The sequence below is a fragment of the Lissotriton helveticus genome, chromosome 3_1 (assembly GCF_964261635.1).
Source record: "Lissotriton helveticus chromosome 3_1, aLisHel1.1, whole genome shotgun sequence".
NCBI classification, from domain to species: domain Eukaryota; kingdom Metazoa; phylum Chordata; class Amphibia; order Caudata; family Salamandridae; genus Lissotriton; species Lissotriton helveticus.
The window spans coordinates 670,500,912-670,519,296 of record NC_136061.1 but is presented as its reverse complement, the minus strand read 5'-3'; the positions used below and the strand labels follow the sequence as shown (position 1 = coordinate 670,519,296).

The 18,385-nt window shown below is 45.4% G+C and overlaps 1 protein-coding gene across 5 annotated transcripts in view; it reads left to right on the top strand.

Moving 5' to 3' along the window:
• Positions 1-18,385, top strand: part of LOC144822841 (uncharacterized) — a 190,053-nt gene that overhangs the window by 41,324 nt on the left and 130,344 nt on the right. Inside the window, exon 3 of one of the 5 annotated variants that reach the window (XR_013608704.1) lies at positions 6,149-6,784. The exons of the other annotated variants lie outside the window; for them this stretch is intronic. The gene's annotated coding sequence lies outside the window, so the exon portion shown is untranslated. Of the gene's footprint in view, positions 1-6,148; positions 6,785-18,385 lie in introns of those variants that run through there. 5 annotated transcript variants of the gene reach the window in all.

Below are 18,385 nucleotides of genomic sequence, written 5' to 3'. Positions count from 1 at the left end.
GCCTTTGCCGCACAAATTAGTCTTTTATAGGCAAGCCGAGCATTTCTAACAGTCAACGGGGTACCTTGCTTCAGCTCCTTGATCAAGTTAGATTTGGCCTCCCTACATCTTTGGTAAAACCAGTGGGCTTGCTTAGCTGGCTTCCCCCCACTAGTATGGGATGTTACAAAGAAATGAGCCAGTTGTTTGAATATGGAGGTATGGGTAGCCTACAAAACCAAAAGGTGAGAGGGCTCATGGTCACCTCCCCTGAGGTGGCTAACCGCATCTAGTACCCCTGCTACGTGGTTGTAAATCTCTGCTACCCTATCCGGGGCTTGGGCAACCTTCTCCCACCTAACTCGTCTGCCTCCCGAAGTCTGGATGAGATTGGGGGGGGCGAAGTTCCAGCTTCTTCTGGTAGTAATTGGTTCCCTGGTGAAGAACTGTAATCTTCATTCTCAGGGGTCTCACTAAAACAAAACAAGAATCTGACACAGAAGCTGGAATATAAAGAGAACATTGTTATTAAACTCAAATGAGTGAGACTACGTCACACAGAAGCCTTAGCAACTGAATGAGGCAGTCTAAAGAGTACAAAACACAGAGGCCTTTGTATATGCTTAGGGTTACAAACTCAGGATAAAAGAAAGGGGCAGTCCTAGCTTCTGCAAGCATGCAAAATACCTAATATGGACATACAAGATCTGTAAAATATTAGCCAATAGGAGAATATTCAAAAAAAGCATCATATAACCAGAACGTCCCCCTTACGTCGTGTTTCTGCCCAACCCACAAGTAAATTAATTACAGCACCTATAGGTCAATCAGTAATGGCAGGACATGTCTGTATGCAGTTAGGCCAGCTGGTGTCTGAGATTGATTTCAAAGCAAGGACAGAGGGGGTTTTTCAACACGTTGCAGTCCAAAGGGCAGAGACACTTCATGAATAGAGCAGCCGGTGTAAAGACAACACAAATTGATGACAAATGTAAGATGGAGTCAAAATTAAAGAACCTCAGACCCTCCTTTTGCCATTACACAGGCAAATCCTAAAATTATTTTGCAAACATTTTCAGGGCTCCTAGTTATTTCAGCGACTATTGTCAATGCCAGTAAAGCAATAAGAATCAGTCTCCAAACACCCATTCTATGCAATCGCACGGGAAATACCCAGAGTCCATCGAAGCCTCTCTGGCAGGCTTCTATTGTCCATCAAATCTGCTTCTGTTGTTTTCTTCCGCATGGGCCTCTTCATTCAGGCCTTTCATGAAAATGGTGCTACTCAGTATCCGTTGGAGTGCCTTCCTGGCAAACACTCACAGCTCACTTGAAAGTCTCAATGTCTCAATACAGTGCACCAATATATTTCCTGTGCTGCAGGCACTACAGATATTGTGCTTTTCGTTAGTCATGGGCACAGATCATCTCATGCAGACCCAAGTACTATTAATCGGGAAAGAGCAACAGACTGTCACTCTCAGCAACACTTTCAGGCTCCAACACTCTCTATTCAGTGTCAGAGGATGCTCGGGCTGCTCTTTCATTTAATCATAGGTACCACAATGTAGTGCCTTTTGCCAATCCTGGATCCTCCGGTGCACTGCACTTCCGTTGGAGCAAAGAAAAGGGGGTGTGTGGCCAAAACTCAGGCCAAGGGGCTCAAGGGACTGCACACTGTCAGAGGTTACCAGCACATGACAGGTGGAAAACTGAAGCCTCAATTCTTTCGCTCTTTTGCACTGAAACTCTGGTTCTGTGGCAAAACCAGCTCCTCCTTCTTTTCTGATGTTCAACGCCTTCTGATGAAGCAAGCACAATACTTTGGAGATACCATTGATGGCACGCTGGCGATCGCTGTCTGGGTGCTGGGACTTTTCATCTGTTAGCTGTCACTGATAGGATTGTGGGTGAGTTTCGTAGGTTATTATGACTTAATCCCGCAGAACCTAGTGACGTAGGAAATGTGACACAGTTGTTAGTTTCCTTCAATTAAGTACAAAAACAGTTCATTGTATAACAAGGGGACTGCAAGCAAGTGGCCTACAATCTTTAAAGGAGTGGCCATACGTCATGGGACATTTCTGGTCTAGAATACACTGTCATTCTCAAAGGCAATACAAAGACAAAGGCAGTAGGCAAAACAGTGCCTCTAGCCTCTTTAATTGGGTTTCCATGTGAGAGCATATCCTCTACCATCTAAGGGTAGATAGTGACATGGGAATTCTATCTGAATGGATGTCCTCATACATGGTGGCATTGTCTAATGGGGCAAACACATTTTTTTCTCTCAATAATTACCTAATTCCTTATCTACAACACCTCAAAAGAGAAATCGCATAATACATATCAGGGACATGTAGATACCTCCCTTTAATAATTGTGCATCAGGTGGACTATGCAATACAAAAGCTAATGATCAAAATGTGGGAACAAAAGACAAGAATTAGAGAGTCCTGGTATTTCCATGATTTGGAACACATCTAATCCACCAAAAATTAAAGCAGCAGAAAAAAGGAACTAAAAACCAAATTAGTATAGGCATTGAATTTGTCATATTAAAAAAAAAGTAAGGTGTCTCCTATTGAGGTGGAAAACTTGTCTTACTATAGTATTGAGTCAGTTAACCAGTCCATCACTACCCTGACAGTCAGACTGGAAGACATTAGAGTAGGCCTAAAGAAAATTCTTGAAAACCAGTCTGGTCATACAAAAGAGAATTATACATAATATGGGTGTCTCTGGTACATTACTGCAATCTGGAAGTGTGAACCTGAACAATACAAAAATAATAAAAGGGCTAACTGGTGAAAGGAAAAGAGAAATGGGACTAGGACACAGCTAAAAACCCCAATAGCTAGGCACGATGCGACATCGGTCAGGGGAGAAGTAACAAAAGAAAAATCTATAGGAAGAACAAGGAATTACTTGGATGAACAAAAATCAAAAATAGTTCACAAATTTTAACTCTACCACTGGCCGCTAAACCATATACGGTAACCTCAGCTAATGTTCCAGTTCCTTCTTCAGGGAAAAATGAATCCTTGTTTCCTTTATGGTACAAAGCCATACACTACTTAGGAAGCAGGACAAAACTAACTAATGTAAAATAGAAATTAGGTCACCATGTACAAGAGTCACAAATCTATAATTTATCCTTACGTCCAATCAGGATACATAAATTTAGGGCTGCCTGTTCCTTAAGGGAAGGGGGGGCAGTAGCGTGACTAAGAGCAGGTGACACACTTTGATCCTGTATATCTCTTTTATTTTACTTCAATACTATATAGCCAAATTTGACATACACTGGTGAAGTGTTGTCTGTCTTGTTCACAGCACGAAAAATCATATCTGTGAAATTTAGTATCAGCGCAAATTCACCCAACTGTTGTGCAGCGATATACATCGTCATGTAGAACCCTTCACAACACAGGTGAACTTGTAATAGTATCTAAAGCAGCAACATAAAACAAAAACATGCATAAAATTAAAAAAAACACACATATGCCAAGCCATCAGATATACGCGCTGTATATCAAGCACAAAAAGCATAGACAAAGTACAATAGCTTATTTAAATAAGCGGTAACACACAACACCATTGCATGCACTTTTTGCACTGTGAACCTGCAGCCCAAAACAGAATATTCAGGCCTGCTTAATTTGTCAGGCTTAAAATCCTCACCCTCCTTTTGACAGCAGATCACCAGTTAGTGGAGATTTGGCTGTCAAACACAACTTACTGTGTCGCTTCTGACACACAGGACCAGCAGGAACAATTCATAAAAGGATAAAATGCAAAAATATGTAAAACGCACGAACATTTCTTTTCAAAAGAAGTCATAATAATAAAATAAAAAACACATCTTTTTCAACATATTGCTGACACTGCACATAACACACAAAATATCAACTGTAACCAACCATCTTTTGAAAACATGCTAAACCACCTTAATTGTGACGTCCCAAAAACTCTTTCACAGACACTCTGCGTGTCCCGTGCGCCAACACCCTTTGAGGGATGTATGACGTTACAACGCATACTTTTACATCGCATGCCTTTACAACGCGGTTTTTACATCGCATACCTTTACAACGCATAGCGCTTTTGGGTGTTGGATAGTGAATAGTTTAATTTACTATTCCAACTCCAGTCCCCGTGGACACTAGGGAAGGTTATTGGATAGTAAATTAACCTATTCCCTATCCTAGAGCGCCCCCCAGTGCAATGCGTTGTAATAGTTTGCGTTGTAATGACCGCGTTGTAAAGGTAGTGCGTTGTAAAAGTTTAGTTGTAAGTGATGTTTCCCCCTTTGAGGCCCTGCTTTTCCAAGCAATGATTTCTCCATCTGTTTACACTTACTCCTATCCTACCTCACTGACCTTAAGGTCAAAATCTGCCTTGCGGGCTCCTCAGCCCTCTATCTCTTCCTCACTCTAAGGCTGAAAAAGACAAAAAACCTTCCCAACTCTTTCTAACCTGCAATAACCAACCCTATTTAAAAACACATGATATATATATTACTCCTGTTAGGGGCTACAATTTATTTCTATACTTAGATTATTAAAACAGTTACTGTGAATAATTCGCAGAACATAATAACACACATACCAGTTTTTAGAACAAATGCTTGTTTGCAATGGTACTCATTTCATCAACCTTAAATGGATGAAGGTCTCAGTTAGGTCCAGCAAAAGTTAAAACCTTCCACCCTGATATTAAACTCAAACCTCTGCACCAGGCACATTGGCTCACCGAGCCATTTAAAAGCAAACCCAAATGGGAACAACCTGCAAATTTGTATTATAAATAAATGTGTGCATTTACTGAAGCCTAAAGCACTTTAAAGCTATTATAAATGGCAAAAATGCCCACATTTTACCCAAATTCAACTTTGATATTTGGGGCACTTAAAAATAAAGATCCTACAATTGCATTACTTATTAATCATCTTCAGAATGTTCTTTACAAATTACAGAGATTGGACATTGAACATATCTCATGCAAATCCTGAGAAAAATTAGTTTTTCATGCCTGCGCCAAGTGAAATTCTATATGCTAATGTCCTCATTATGCAGTATAACATAACTTAAATTAAATTATAATGCTAGGAGGTCATAGTATAAGTATTAAGCTTCATGAATAGTAGAAAACGAATTTTGTAGCACTTATTTTTATAACCCAACCATTTTTGATAATTCCACATATTAAGGCTCTGTAATTCCTCGAATCTGACTTAATTTTCTTTTTTTTTTTGCTCTGTGCCACGTAGGCCTGCAAAGATAGCCTGGCAAACAAGGTGGTACACATTAACCAGATTTACTCTGAAATAAAAACTGTAAGAAACTAACCTCTTCACCCGAAACTGACCTCGCAAAGCCAATTTCCCTGATTGATCTTTATCTGAGATTGCCAATCAATGTTCAAGACATCGTTAACTTTTTAGTTTCCTTGGACTTGCCCTATCATGTTTCAGCATCTGTTACTGTTTCTTTCTTTTTAAATGTTTCTTCATTACATGGGTTAATTATTATTTAGCAACAGAGCCAAGAATATGCTTACAGAAATGCTTAAAGAGAGGAAAACCCTTAATTGAAATGTCTTCCTATAATACAAAATAATGAACCTTAGTTTTGGAACCTTTTTAAAACAACATTCTGAAATGCAAAGTTTCGCCCGTGCAACTGAGGGCAAAGTCCTGGCTTGAGTAAATATTCCTGTCTATTTAGCTTGTCTCTCAAGGTTTATAACATAAGCACGGTGGCTGTCTATTTAAAACTAAAACTAAGACATTTCAAGTTTCAAAATGCGTGTGCAATACAGCAAGGTCCAATGTATTCAGATGATGTGTTTGCCTGTTAATATCTAATACAATGTATCTAAGGAAAATGCTGTAAGTTTATTTATTTTTTTTGCAAAACACCCAATTTCGTTTTTGGGGGCTTTTTTATTCCTAGTGAATGTGAATTTACATTTTAGTTTTCATGCATTTATACATTTTGCTTAATAGACTGAAAACATCACAAAGAAACACAAACACACATTTGAGCTCATTTCAGACATAAACAGAAAAGGGGTCTGTAACACAGAACACCTTACCAACGGAGATAGTAAAGAGGTGGAGTGGTGGAAGCACGATGGCTTACGTTCGTTACCTCCTTTCCCACAGGACGAGCCGGATCCTTGGCAAACGGTGCCAGAAAGAAATCCGCACGGCGCCTTTAACTGGACATGGTCGCCCATGGAAGCCCCAACCCACAGTGACGTCAGCTTCGGGGCATTGGTCAAAAACGCGGTAGTCAGACGGCCGGCGTGTGACATCACCGGAGAGGAGACGCGGGGAATTGAAGAGAACGCGGAGACGAGTCGGAGCACGCACGGAGCCGAAGTAGACGAGCCAGGAGGAGAAGAAGATGAGCCAGGAGGCTAACGGTATCGTGCTGCGCCGTGCCACACTCCCGAGGGAGGAGTGTGGCTAAGACAGGTACGGGAGAAGTTTGCGAACTGGGTGGGGAGGAGGAGTGCAGTACCTCGATAGGAGGAAACTCTTCCTGGTATCCCGTTTCCCTTTCTACCTACCTCCCTCATTTCACTCACTATACCCTCACGGCAGCCATAGTTGAACACGAGTTGTGGTGTCCCTTAACTACCCCGGTTTCCCAAGGTATATCGAGCAGTAAGAGGACAAAGTCTAAAACGGTCCTTCTTTGTGTTTCCCTTCCCGGTAACCACGAGAGAGACAACACCGGCCAAGAATAGAAGAGCCCAGACGAGAGTGGAAACGGTCTCAAAAGACGGACGGAAATAGTGGCACCACGGATCCTGCGGAATTCGCCAAAGAGAGACTGACGTTTAGGCGCAAAAAACTGTATATGAAAATAAAACCCGCATTACCTAAACAACGTTTACAGCCTATTACTGACCCCCCTTTACGGCGCGCTTTAGCCATGCATTTCGTGAATAGCGCCATCGCTATTCACTTACAGAAATTGCACTAATGGGAAAACCACATAGACATTTAAACACACATTTAACCCACAAACCAATACTCAGAACAGAAACCAAGGACAGCCCACAGACTGTACTTAAACCAAACCATTTGTAAATACTAGTTGTAAGTCATATTTACAAGAAACGCTTCTCAATTGTGTTTCAAAAGACTGCAAAAACAGACTGCTACATATCCAAGAAGCCAAAACACACTCAATTCACTAGCTTTGGCTGGCAGAACACCAAAAATCGCTCTGCATATCTTCATTCATATAATTGCACAGAACAAAGTATCCTTGTATGTATTATGTCCATATTTTTATTCCCTGGGGATACAGAATCACCAAGGAAGAAATATGTTTGTATACCTACCTATTTAGGTATTCCTTCTAGGAGAGCCGGCTAATTAATTTCACATCACACTATGGTACCTTCCAAATAAAGCAACACATTCCTCTATGTGAGCTTTAAAACAGGCATGCCAAAAATATTGTAGAATATACAATATTATAATCAAAGTAGTGCTTAATGTACTTTTTGTACGTGCACCGTTCAACAAAACCAAATAGAGAAAAATCTCCTCATTGCCTGTCTACACAAATTGCAATTTGCATATCAAATCCATACAAAAGTTGGCCAACACAAATTCCAAAGTTCCAAAGCTACAGTAAGCGTTACTAAACTACCTTACTCTTACCAATCAAAAGATTGTCCAATTTCTAACTGCCAAGTTCTAAATGACCTAACGATCCTTTTTTAGAATACTCACGCCAAAAAGGTTCTCAGTCAGGAGTGACATCATGTGGAGGATCAAAATCAGGAAGATCAGAAATATACTGGGCTGCAAAGACAAAGAATCTCCAAAATCCTTGTGCACAGAGTAGTAGAGTCCCGTCCTGTCCTCCTCAGTAGATTTCAGTCTCCTGACAAGATCACTCCTTCAGAAAGTCACTTCTCTGATGAAGCCCACGTTGGCCGCGCCATTTGAAGAACTGTAATCTTCATTCTCAGGGGTCTCACTAATACAAAAGAAGAATCTGACACAGAAGCTGGAATATAAAGAGAACATTTTTTATTAAACTCAAATGAGTGAGACTACGTCACACAGAAGCCTTAGCAACTGAATGAGGCAGTCTAAAGAGTACAAAACACAGAGGCCTTTTATATGCTTAGGGTTACAAACTCAGCATAAAAGAAAGGGGCAGTCCTAGCTTCTGCAAGCATGCAAAATACCTAATATGGACATACAAGATCTGCAAAATATTAGCCAATAGGAGAACATTCAAAAAAGCATCATATAACCAGAACGTCCCCCCTTACGTCGTGTTTCTGCCCAACCCACAAGTAAATTAATTACAGCACCTATAGGTCAATCAGTAATGGCAGGACATGTCTGTATGCAGTTAGGCCAGCTGGTGTCTGAGATTGATTTCAAAGCAAGGACAGAGGGGGGTTTTCAACACGTTGTAGTCCAAAGGGCAGAGACACTTCATGAATAGAGCAGCCGGTGTAAAGGCAACACAAATTGATGACAAATGTAAGATGGAGTCAAAATTAAAGAACCTCACTAGGGGATTCACTAGTTCAAGAGAGAGTAAATTGTGATCGCTATCTGCCCTAGGTACTACAGTAAATTCTTTAAGATATGCCCATAAGCCCACGTCTACAAGTATATAATCAATAGTCGTACTTTTCCCTGGCCTGTTAAAAGTACAGGCACCTGGTACGTCAGGGGAAAGTCTCCCATTGCAGGCCCTTAAGGAGAAAGTAACAACCAGCTTATTAATGGTGAGTGCCAGTGGCGTTAGGTGCTTTGAAGCATACATACTGCATTCCGGAATAAAGCGAGCCTCATCCTCTTCTGAAGTAACAGAAGGAATCCCAGGTAATGGCTCGAAGTGGCAGTTGAAGTCTGCCCCAATGATAATGTGGTGGGAGGGGGGAAGGAGGATAATAGCACCTCGAGGGCCTCCAGGGTAGATAAGGCCTTCTGGATGGGAACAGGGCGCAGATAGATATTTACCACCGCCAAAACCAGCCCCTTACCAAATGAAAGTGTGATGCACAGGATGTCTAGGCATTTGGTGTCCATTACCTTGACTATGCACCCCAGGTGCACCGCCACCCACGTGCACAGCCCTCCCGAAGGTCTACCCCTTGGCCCCTGAGATGCCGCTTCATAATAGGATGCGAAGCCTACCCTAGCGGGAGCAGACAACAGCCAAGTCTCTTGGAAGAGACAAAGGTCAAAAGTATCAACCAGCTCTCCCCATTCGGGGTTTTGTAGCTTTGCCCCCAACCCAGCTACGTTCCAGGACCCAATCATTGTAGGGCGAGCAACCACTAGCTCTGTTGTTGATACACTGGGGTAAGCATGACCAGGGGAGGTGGATCTTTGACCGCTATGTGACTCTACATCCCTACACGCCCCTCCCGCCGCCTGCCTATCCTCAAAATTGTGTGTCGGAGTCTGGGCACCCCGAGTTGGTGGTAGTCAGTCCACACTGCTCAGAGCCCTATAACGGTTAACCAAAGGGATATTAAATTGCGAGAGACAATTACCATGTGGGAAAGGGGGTTGTTGTACACGCTGGGCCGGGGCCCAGTTTGTGCTGTAAAAGTAACTCAAATGTCGAGTGTTAACCATGCCCGGGATAGCCTGATCACCACTCCCCACAATTTGTTTAACTATAGCTGGGTCCCTGAAGTTGACAAGGATACAGTCCCCCTCTATATCTTTTGGTCTGGTTCCCAGCCAATTGACCCTTTGTACGAGCATAATCTCCCCCTGACCCTGTCCCATCAATGGTCGGTGTATATTCAGCCAGTGGATAACCCTATTTTTCAGTGCTGAATAGGTTTCCCCTCGGGCGTTGTTTAGCGGTGAGACTCCAGTGAGCACCACCACAAACGGAGCTGCGTCTGGTGGTAGCTGAGGGCAGGGAGGGGGTTTCACCTGGCTAGCTTCTTAAGGTTTGGTAGGGCGGGAGGTTTGACTGCCACCAGTGGTAGATTGCTGCCTTATAGGGACCTGGGGGCAGGGAAGGGCGCTAATCGAGCTGTCCAACACCACAGTAGGCCTCTTAGTGCTCATGGGTAGTCCGGTATTAGCTGGGTTTTTAATGGGTTTCTTAACTACGCCCTGTGCCTGAGGTTTTAAGGACGGGGCCGGGGGAGTACTGTGTCCCTGTCTGGGATCTAAGGCGGGTGTCTTACTGGTGGCAGGGCCGGCAGGGCCGGCACTCACATCCAAGCTCCCCAGGTTGCTAAGTGCCTGCGCTTTCCCTGCACCCTTGTTGTTAATAAGGGTCGCTAGCCGATCTATCCTAGATGACAATGTCTTAAAGTGGGAAGTTATCAGCTGCTCCAAATGGGCCTGAAGGTCTATAATCATGTGAGTGGCCCAGAGTGGCCAAGTATTATGGTGTTCACTCTTTTCAAGTGTAAGTCCAAATCATCGTCTGTAAGATAGATGTCATCGACATATGACAATGCCTCATCATCATACATTTGTAGTAACTCTGTTACCCTGGCTGAAAATAACCCTGGACTATTCTTGAATCCTTGGGGGAGATGGCAAAATTGTCGCTGTGTCCCCATTATTGAGAAAGCGGTCAAATGCCTGCTTTCAGGTGCTATGTTTTGACAGAAAATCCCATTTGAAATATCTAATGTGGTTTTATATTTTTTCCGCATGATGTTATTCATCAATGCTGCACTGTGTGCATTTTGTACTGCAAATGTTTTGCAACAGGAGTTTAAATGTTTGTAATCCAAAATTGACGATATGAATTGTCTGGTTTGGAGACAGGAAACAAAGGATTGTTCATTGACGAGGTGCATTTTTCAATCACCCCTTGGTATTCAAGTTGATTTAAAATCTCCCTGCACTGTTTGTTAGCTTCTTGCTTAACTGGATACTGCCTTTGTGCAGTAGGCTGATTTTTTAACTGGATTTTATGGTGAGGAGAGTCCTCATCCCATCCTGCGTGATTTTTATATAATGCTGGAGCTTGAGCTACAGCCCATTTCCTGGCATATGTGTATTTTTTATGAATTGGAATGTGATTTGAGAAGGCTGGCATAATTATCTCTTCGCCATGTGGGCACTCCCTGACAAATTCAGGTGGCCAGTTTTGTTCAGCTAGAAGAATGTCATAGCCCTTAGAGAGCTTCTCCCAAAAGAGTGCTCTTATTTTTCTAGTTATGTCCCCCTCTATCCGGAGTGTTACCTCATATAACTTGTGGGGTACACTAACCCTGGTGTCGGCAGTTTCAACTTGGATGCATTCATTCAAGTCCACTGTCTCCAGATGATCCTTCAAGATCTTGCGAACTGTGGTGACTTATGCTGCGCTGTCTAGCATTGTCTGGGCCTAGTCCCCGTTCTAGAGTTGTGTCCTCAAGATCCTCAGCATGTCTGATCTTTACGTTTGCTACCTTCTTCTTGGTGAATTGTGTTTACTTATTTTTTGGAACGTGCTGTTCGTCTTTTGACTTCACACGTTCTTCTTTTTGTTCTGATCGTCCTCTCCTCTCGGATTTCTGCAAGAAAGTCTGAAAGGTATGAGAGGAACGATTATCAGTATGTTGATATCTATCAGGTTTTCTCAAATTATCCCTATTTCTGAAGTTATACCTTTTTTCAGAGGGCTCCCGTTGGGGAGACCTACCTCCCCATTGGGGAGATCCTCCTCTGGACTGAGAACACTTCTCTTTAGGAAGTGTCTGTTTACTATTTTCCCACTTCTTTTTAAGTGTAGTGAGATTATTTTTAATAAAAACCTTTTCAGGATTTTCTGTTAGTTGGGGTTTTAACGGTTTCCCACCCAAACTATCTCTACCTAGTTCTTCATATGATTTTTCAATAATTCTTGCAAGCTCATATGGCTGGTCTGTTATATCTGTTTCTTTTAGCTTTTGGCAGATTGCCACGGATGCTGCTTCACCTTTAATGTTGCAAACACAACAGTGATGGACAGAATGTGGATCAATGTCACACATTCACCCCAGTCCAAAGATCTGGGCCCAAATCCATCGTTTTTCCACTCCACACCACCCTGGGTTAGACAATGGCGATATGCAAATCAGCGCTGACCCTGTGCCCCATGGGAACAGTCCAGTCCGAACTACAAAAGCCATGTCCTTCCCAGAACGGAAACAAGCATCCGAGGACCGGCCCGGTTTCGAGGTAACACCTCTCATCAGCCCGGCTAGCTTGATTCCAGTGGTGTGGAGTGCCTGGGACTCACGTCTGAGCATCCCCAGTACACTTAGAGCGGTAATTGCAAACACAACAGTGATGGACAGAATGTGGATCAATGTCACACATTCACCCCAGTCCAAAGATCTGGGCCCAAATCCATCGTTTTTCCACTCCACACCACCCTGGGTTAGACAATGGCGATATGCAAATCAGCGCTGACCCTGTGCCCCATGGGAACAGTCCAGTCCGAACTACAAAAGCCATGTCCTTCCCAGAACGGAAACAAGCATCCGAGGACCGGCCCGGTTTCGAGGTAACACCTCTCATCAGCCCGGCTAGCTTGATTCCAGTGGTGTGGAGTGCCTGGGACTCACGTCTGAGCATCCCCAGTACACTTAGAGCGGTAATTGCAAACACAACAGTGATGGACAGAATGTGGATCAATGTCACACATTCACCCCAGTCCAAAGATCTGGGCCCAAATCCATCGTTTTTCCACTCCACACTACCCTGGGTTAGACAATGGCGATATGCAAATCAGCGCTGACCCTGTGCCCCATGGGAACAGTCCAGTCCGAACTACAAAAGCCATGTCCTTCCCAGAACGGAAACAAGCATCCGAGGACCGGCCCGGTTTCGAGGTAACACCTCTCATCAGCCCAGCTAGCTTGATTCCAGTGGTGTGGAGTGCCTGGGACTCACGTCTGAGCATCCCCAGTACACTTAGAGCGGTAATTGCAAACACAACAGTGATGGACAGAATGTGTGACATTGATCCACATTCTGTCCATCATTGTTGTGTTTGCAGTTACCGCTCTAAGTGTACTGGGGATGCTCAGACGTGAGTCCCAGGCACTCCACACCACTGGAATCAAGCTAGCCGGGCTGAAGAGAGGTGTTACCTCGAAACCGGGCCGGTCCTCGGATGCTTGTTTCCGTTCTGGGAAGGACATGGCTTTTGTAGTTCGGACTGGACTGTTCCCATGGGGCACAGGGTCAGCGCTGATTTGCATATCGCCATTGTCTAACCCAGGGTGGTGTGGAGTGGAAAAACGATGGATTTGGGCCCAGATCTTTGGACTGGGGTGAATGTGTGACATTGATCCACATTCTGTCCATCATTGTTGTGTTTGCAGTTACCGCTCTAAGTGTACTGGGGATGCTCAGACGTGAGTCCCAGGCACTCCACACCACTGGAATCAAGCTTGCCGGGCTGAAGAGAGGTGTTACCTCGAAACCGGGCCGGTCCTCGGATGCTTGTTTCCGTTCTGGGAAGGACATGGCTTTTGTAGTTCGGACTGGACTGTTCCCATGGGGCACAGGGTCAGCGCTGATTTGCATATCGCCATTGTCTAACCCAGGGTGGTGTGGAGTGGAAAAACGATGGATTTGGGCCCAGATCTTTGGACTGGGGTGAATGTGTGACATTGATCCACATTCTGTCCATCATTGTTGTGTTTGCAGTTACCGCTCTAAGTGTACTGGGGATGCTCAGACGTGAGTCCCAGGCACTCCACACCACTGGAATCAAGCTAGCCGGGCTGAAGAGAGGTGTTACCTCGAAACCGGGCCGGTCCTCGGATGCTTGTTTCCGTTCTGGGAAGGACATGGCTTTTGTAGTTCGGACTGGACTGTTCCCATGGGGCACAGGGTCAGCGCTGATTTGCATATCGCCATTGTCTAACCCAGGGTGGTGTGGAGTGGAAAAACGATGGATTTGGGCCCAGATCTTTGGACTGGGGTGAATGTGTGACATTGATCCACATTCTGTCCATCATTGTTGTGTTTGCAGTTACCGCTCTAAGTGTGCTGGGGATGCTCAGACGTGAGTCCCAGGCACTCCACACCACTGGAATCAAGCTAGCCGGGCTGAAGAGAGTTGTTACCTCGAAACCGGGCCGGTCCTCGGATGCTTGTTTCCGTTCTGGGAAGGACATGGCTTTTGTAGTTCGGACTGGACTGTTCCCACGGGGCACAGGGTCAGCGCTGATTTGCATATCGCTATTGTCTAACCCAGGGTGGTGTGCAGTGGAAAAACGATGGATTTGGGCCCAGATCTTTGGACTGGGGTGAATGTGTGACATTGATCCACATTCTGTCCATCATTGTTGTGTTTGCAGTTACCGCTCTAAGTGTACTGGGGATGCTCAGACGTGAGTCCCAGGCACTCCACACCACTGGAATCAAGCTAGCCGGGCTGAAGAGAGGTGTTACCTCGAAACCGGGCCGGTCCTCGGATGCTTGTTTCCGTTCTGGGAAGGACATGGCTTTTGTAGTTCGGACTGGACTGTTCCCATGGGGCACAGGGTCAGCGCTGATTTGCATATCGCCATTGTCTAACCCAGGGTGGTGTGGAGTGGAAAAACGATGGATTTGGGCCCAGATCTTTGGACTGGGGTGAATGTGTGACATTGATCCACATTCTGTCCATCATTGTTGTGTTTGCAGTTACCGCTCTAAGTGTACTGGGGATGCTCAGACGTGAGTCCCAGGCACTCCACACCACTGGAATCAAGCTAGCCGGGCTGAAGAGAGGTGTTACCTCGAAACCGGGCCGGTCCTCGGATGCTTGTTTCCGTTCTGGGAAGGACATGGCTTTTGTAGTTCGGACTGGACTGTTCCCATGGGGCACAGGGTCAGCGCTGATTTGCATATCGCCATTGTCTAACCCAGGGTGGTGTGGAGTGGAAAAACGATGGATTTGGGCCCAGATCTTTGGACTGGGGTGAATGTGTGACATTGATCCACATTCTGTCCATCATTGTTGTGTTTGCAGTTACCGCTCTAAGTGTACTGGGGATGCTCAGACGTGAGTCCCAGGCACTCCACACCACTGGAATCAAGCTAGCCGGGCTGAAGAGAGGTGTTACCTCGAAACAGGGCCGGTCCTCGGATGCTTGTTTCCGTTCTGGGAAGGACATGGCTTTTGTAGTTCGGACTGGACTGTTCCCATGGGGCACAGGGTCAGCGCTGATTTGCATATCGCCATTGTCTAACCCAGGGTGGTGTGGAGTGGAAAAACGATGGATTTGGGCCCAGATCTTTGGACTGGGGTGAATGTGTGACATTGATCCACATTCTGTCCATCATTGTTGTGTTTGCAGTTACCGCTCTAAGTGTACTGGGGATGCTCAGACGTGAGTCCCAGGCACTCCACACCACTGGAATCAAGCTAGCCGGGCTGAAGAGAGGTGTTACCTCGAAACCGGGCCGGTCCTCGGATGCTTGTTTCCGTTCTGGGAAGGACATGGCTTTTGTAGTTCGGACTGGACTGTTCCCATGGGGCACAGGGTCAGCGCTGATTTGCATATCGCCATTGTCTAACCCAGGGTGGTGTGGAGTGGAAAAACGATGGATTTGGGCCCAGATCTTTGGACTGGGGTGAATGTGTGACATTGATCCACATTCTGTCCATCATTGTTGTGTTTGCAGTTACCGCTCTAAGTGTACTGGGGATGCTCAGACGTGAGTCCCAGGCACTCCACACCACTGGAATCAAGCTAGCCGGGCTGAAGAGAGGTGTTACCTCGAAACCGGGCCGGTCCTCGGATGCTTGTTTCCGTTCTGGGAAGGACATGGCTTTTGTAGTTCGGACTGGACTGTTCCCATGGGGCACAGGGTCAGCGCTGATTTGCATATCGCCATTGTCTAACCCAGGGTGGTGTGGAGTGGAAAAACGAGGGATTTGGGCCCAGATCTTTGGACTGGGGTGAATGTGTGACATTGATCCACATTCTGTCCATCATTGTTGTGTTTGCAGTTACCGCTCTAAGTGTACTGGGGATGCTCAGACGTGAGTCCCAGGCACTCCACACCACTGGAATCAAGCTAGCCGGGCTGAAGAGAGGTGTTACCTCGAAACCGGGCCGGTCCTCGGATGCTTGTTTCCCTTCTGGGAAGGACATGGCTTTTGTAGTTCGGACTGGACTGTTCCCATGGGGCACAGGGTCAGCGCTGATTTGCATATCGCCATTGTCTAACCCAGGGTGGTGTGGAGTGGAAAAACGATGGATTTGGGCCCAGATCTTTGGACTGGGGTGAATGTGTGACATTGATCCACATTCTGTCCATCATTGTTGTGTTTGCAGTTACCGCTCTAAGTGTACTGGGGATGCTCAGACGTGAGTCCCAGGCACTCCACACCACTGGAATCAAGCTAGCCGGGCTGAAGAGAGGTGTTACCTCGAAACCGGGCCGGTCCTCGGATGCTTGTTTCCGTTCTGGGAAGGACATGGCTTTTGTAGTTCGGACTGGACTGTTCCCATGGGGCACAGGGTCAGCGCTGATTTGCATATCGCCATTGTCTAACCCAGGGTGGTGTGGAGTGGAAAAACGATGGATTTGGGCCCAGATCTTTGGACTGGGGTGAATGTGTGACATTGATCCACATTCTGTCCATCATTGTTGTGTTTGCAGTTACCGCTCTAAGTGTACTGGGGATGCTCAGACGTGAGTCCCAGGCACTCCACACCACTGGAATCAAGCTAGCCGGGCTGAAGAGAGGTGTTACCTCGAAACCGGGCCGGTCCTCGGATGCTTGTTTCCATTCTGGGAAGGACATGGCTTTTGTAGTTCGGACTGGACTGTTCCCATGGGGCACAGGGTCAGCGCTGATTTGCATATCGCCATTGTCTAACCCAGGGTGGTGTGGAGTGGAAAAACGATGGATTTGGGCCCAGATCTTTGGACTGGGGTGAATGTGTGACATTGATCCACATTCTGTCCATCATTGTTGTGTTTGCAGTCACCTTTAATGTTGGCTAATAGTATAGCCGAGACCTGTTTGAAATCTTTTAGTAATTTCATACCAAGATTTAAAGCAGGTTCTGGTCCGTATTCATTTTGAATTTGTCTTAGGACATCTGGTACTACCGCCATAGATGGAACACCATGTGTTTTTGTGTAGATTGAAGCAAAGACTGTACCCCAAGTGTCACAGTCCTCCACATGTGGTGTTATCCCCATTGGTAAACAGATTGTCAGAATTCTGTGTTTCTCATGAGGTGTACTATCACTGCCTCTATTTGAGTAATTTTCTGGGCTAACCAGAACGGAATTTGTTCCCGTTTTGCGGGCAATTTACCAATGACTGATTGTATAGTCTGTGGTGTGATTTTGTTTGTGTTTCCCTGATGAGAGGTGTGCTGCGGAATCCTTACAGCAGGTTGGACTGTTAAGGTCCGCATGACATATTAAACCAATTGTCTATGTATTTTAATTAACTTTTTTAGCTGAGCTAACAGTTTTGGACCTGTCATTTTTTCAATGTCAGGATGTGGTGTATAGCTGACTAGTACCGGCCATGTTGATCCTGGTCTCCCTAGTGGACCGAGCCTGGTTATGTGATTTTCATGTTGTAGGGCGCCTTTAAACCAGAGCGCATGCTCTTGGTAAGTTAGTGGAATTTCAACGTCCTCGAAAGGAACGTATTCCGCTGGAGGTTCCTCTACTTTGTAGTAGTGGAACTCATGTGTTGTTGGAAATTTTGGAAAAGTGATCCATGAATAGAATACCTCTGTCTGCCGATATTCATGTGCCTCTATGACAAATATAACTCTACCAACTCTGGGTGATAGTCCATTTTCTATTAGTTTTATAGTTATAGTTTTTCTTACATTTATCGGGATGAGTATAGCATCCGCGTTATTTTGTTGGAGACATGTGTCGTCTAAAACTGCCTGAGCTGCTGCTGCAGCTCTCTCCCTTTCGTCGTCACTCTCCAACATTTTGTTGACGGAAAGTTTGCAGAGCAAGTTTCAAGGAAACAAAGATTAGGTGCACAATATTTTTGGAACACTGTATCCTTCAACGTTGAACAAACCAAAAACTAATACATAGGATTCTCCGTCCTACTCAGTTTTGGCAAATATTATCCTTTCACCCACTCCAGACATCTATTGGAGTTTTTTCCGGGAAAAAGGGGTCTGTGTGAAAAGCACGACTGAGTCACTCTAGTACACAGCTTTCCAAATTTTCCACGTCGGTGACACACCTCTCCCTCTCTCGCTCCTCTCCCTCTTCCCTCCTCTTCCTCTCCCTCTCTCACTCCTCTCCCTCTCCCTCTCCCTCCTCTCCCTCTCCCTCCTCTCCCTCTCCATCTCACTCTTACTCCTCTTCCTCCCCCTCCTCTCCATCTCCCTCTCTCCCTCCTCTCCTTCCTCTCCCTCTCCCTCCTCTCCCTACTTTTCTCCCTCTCCCTCCTCTTCCTCT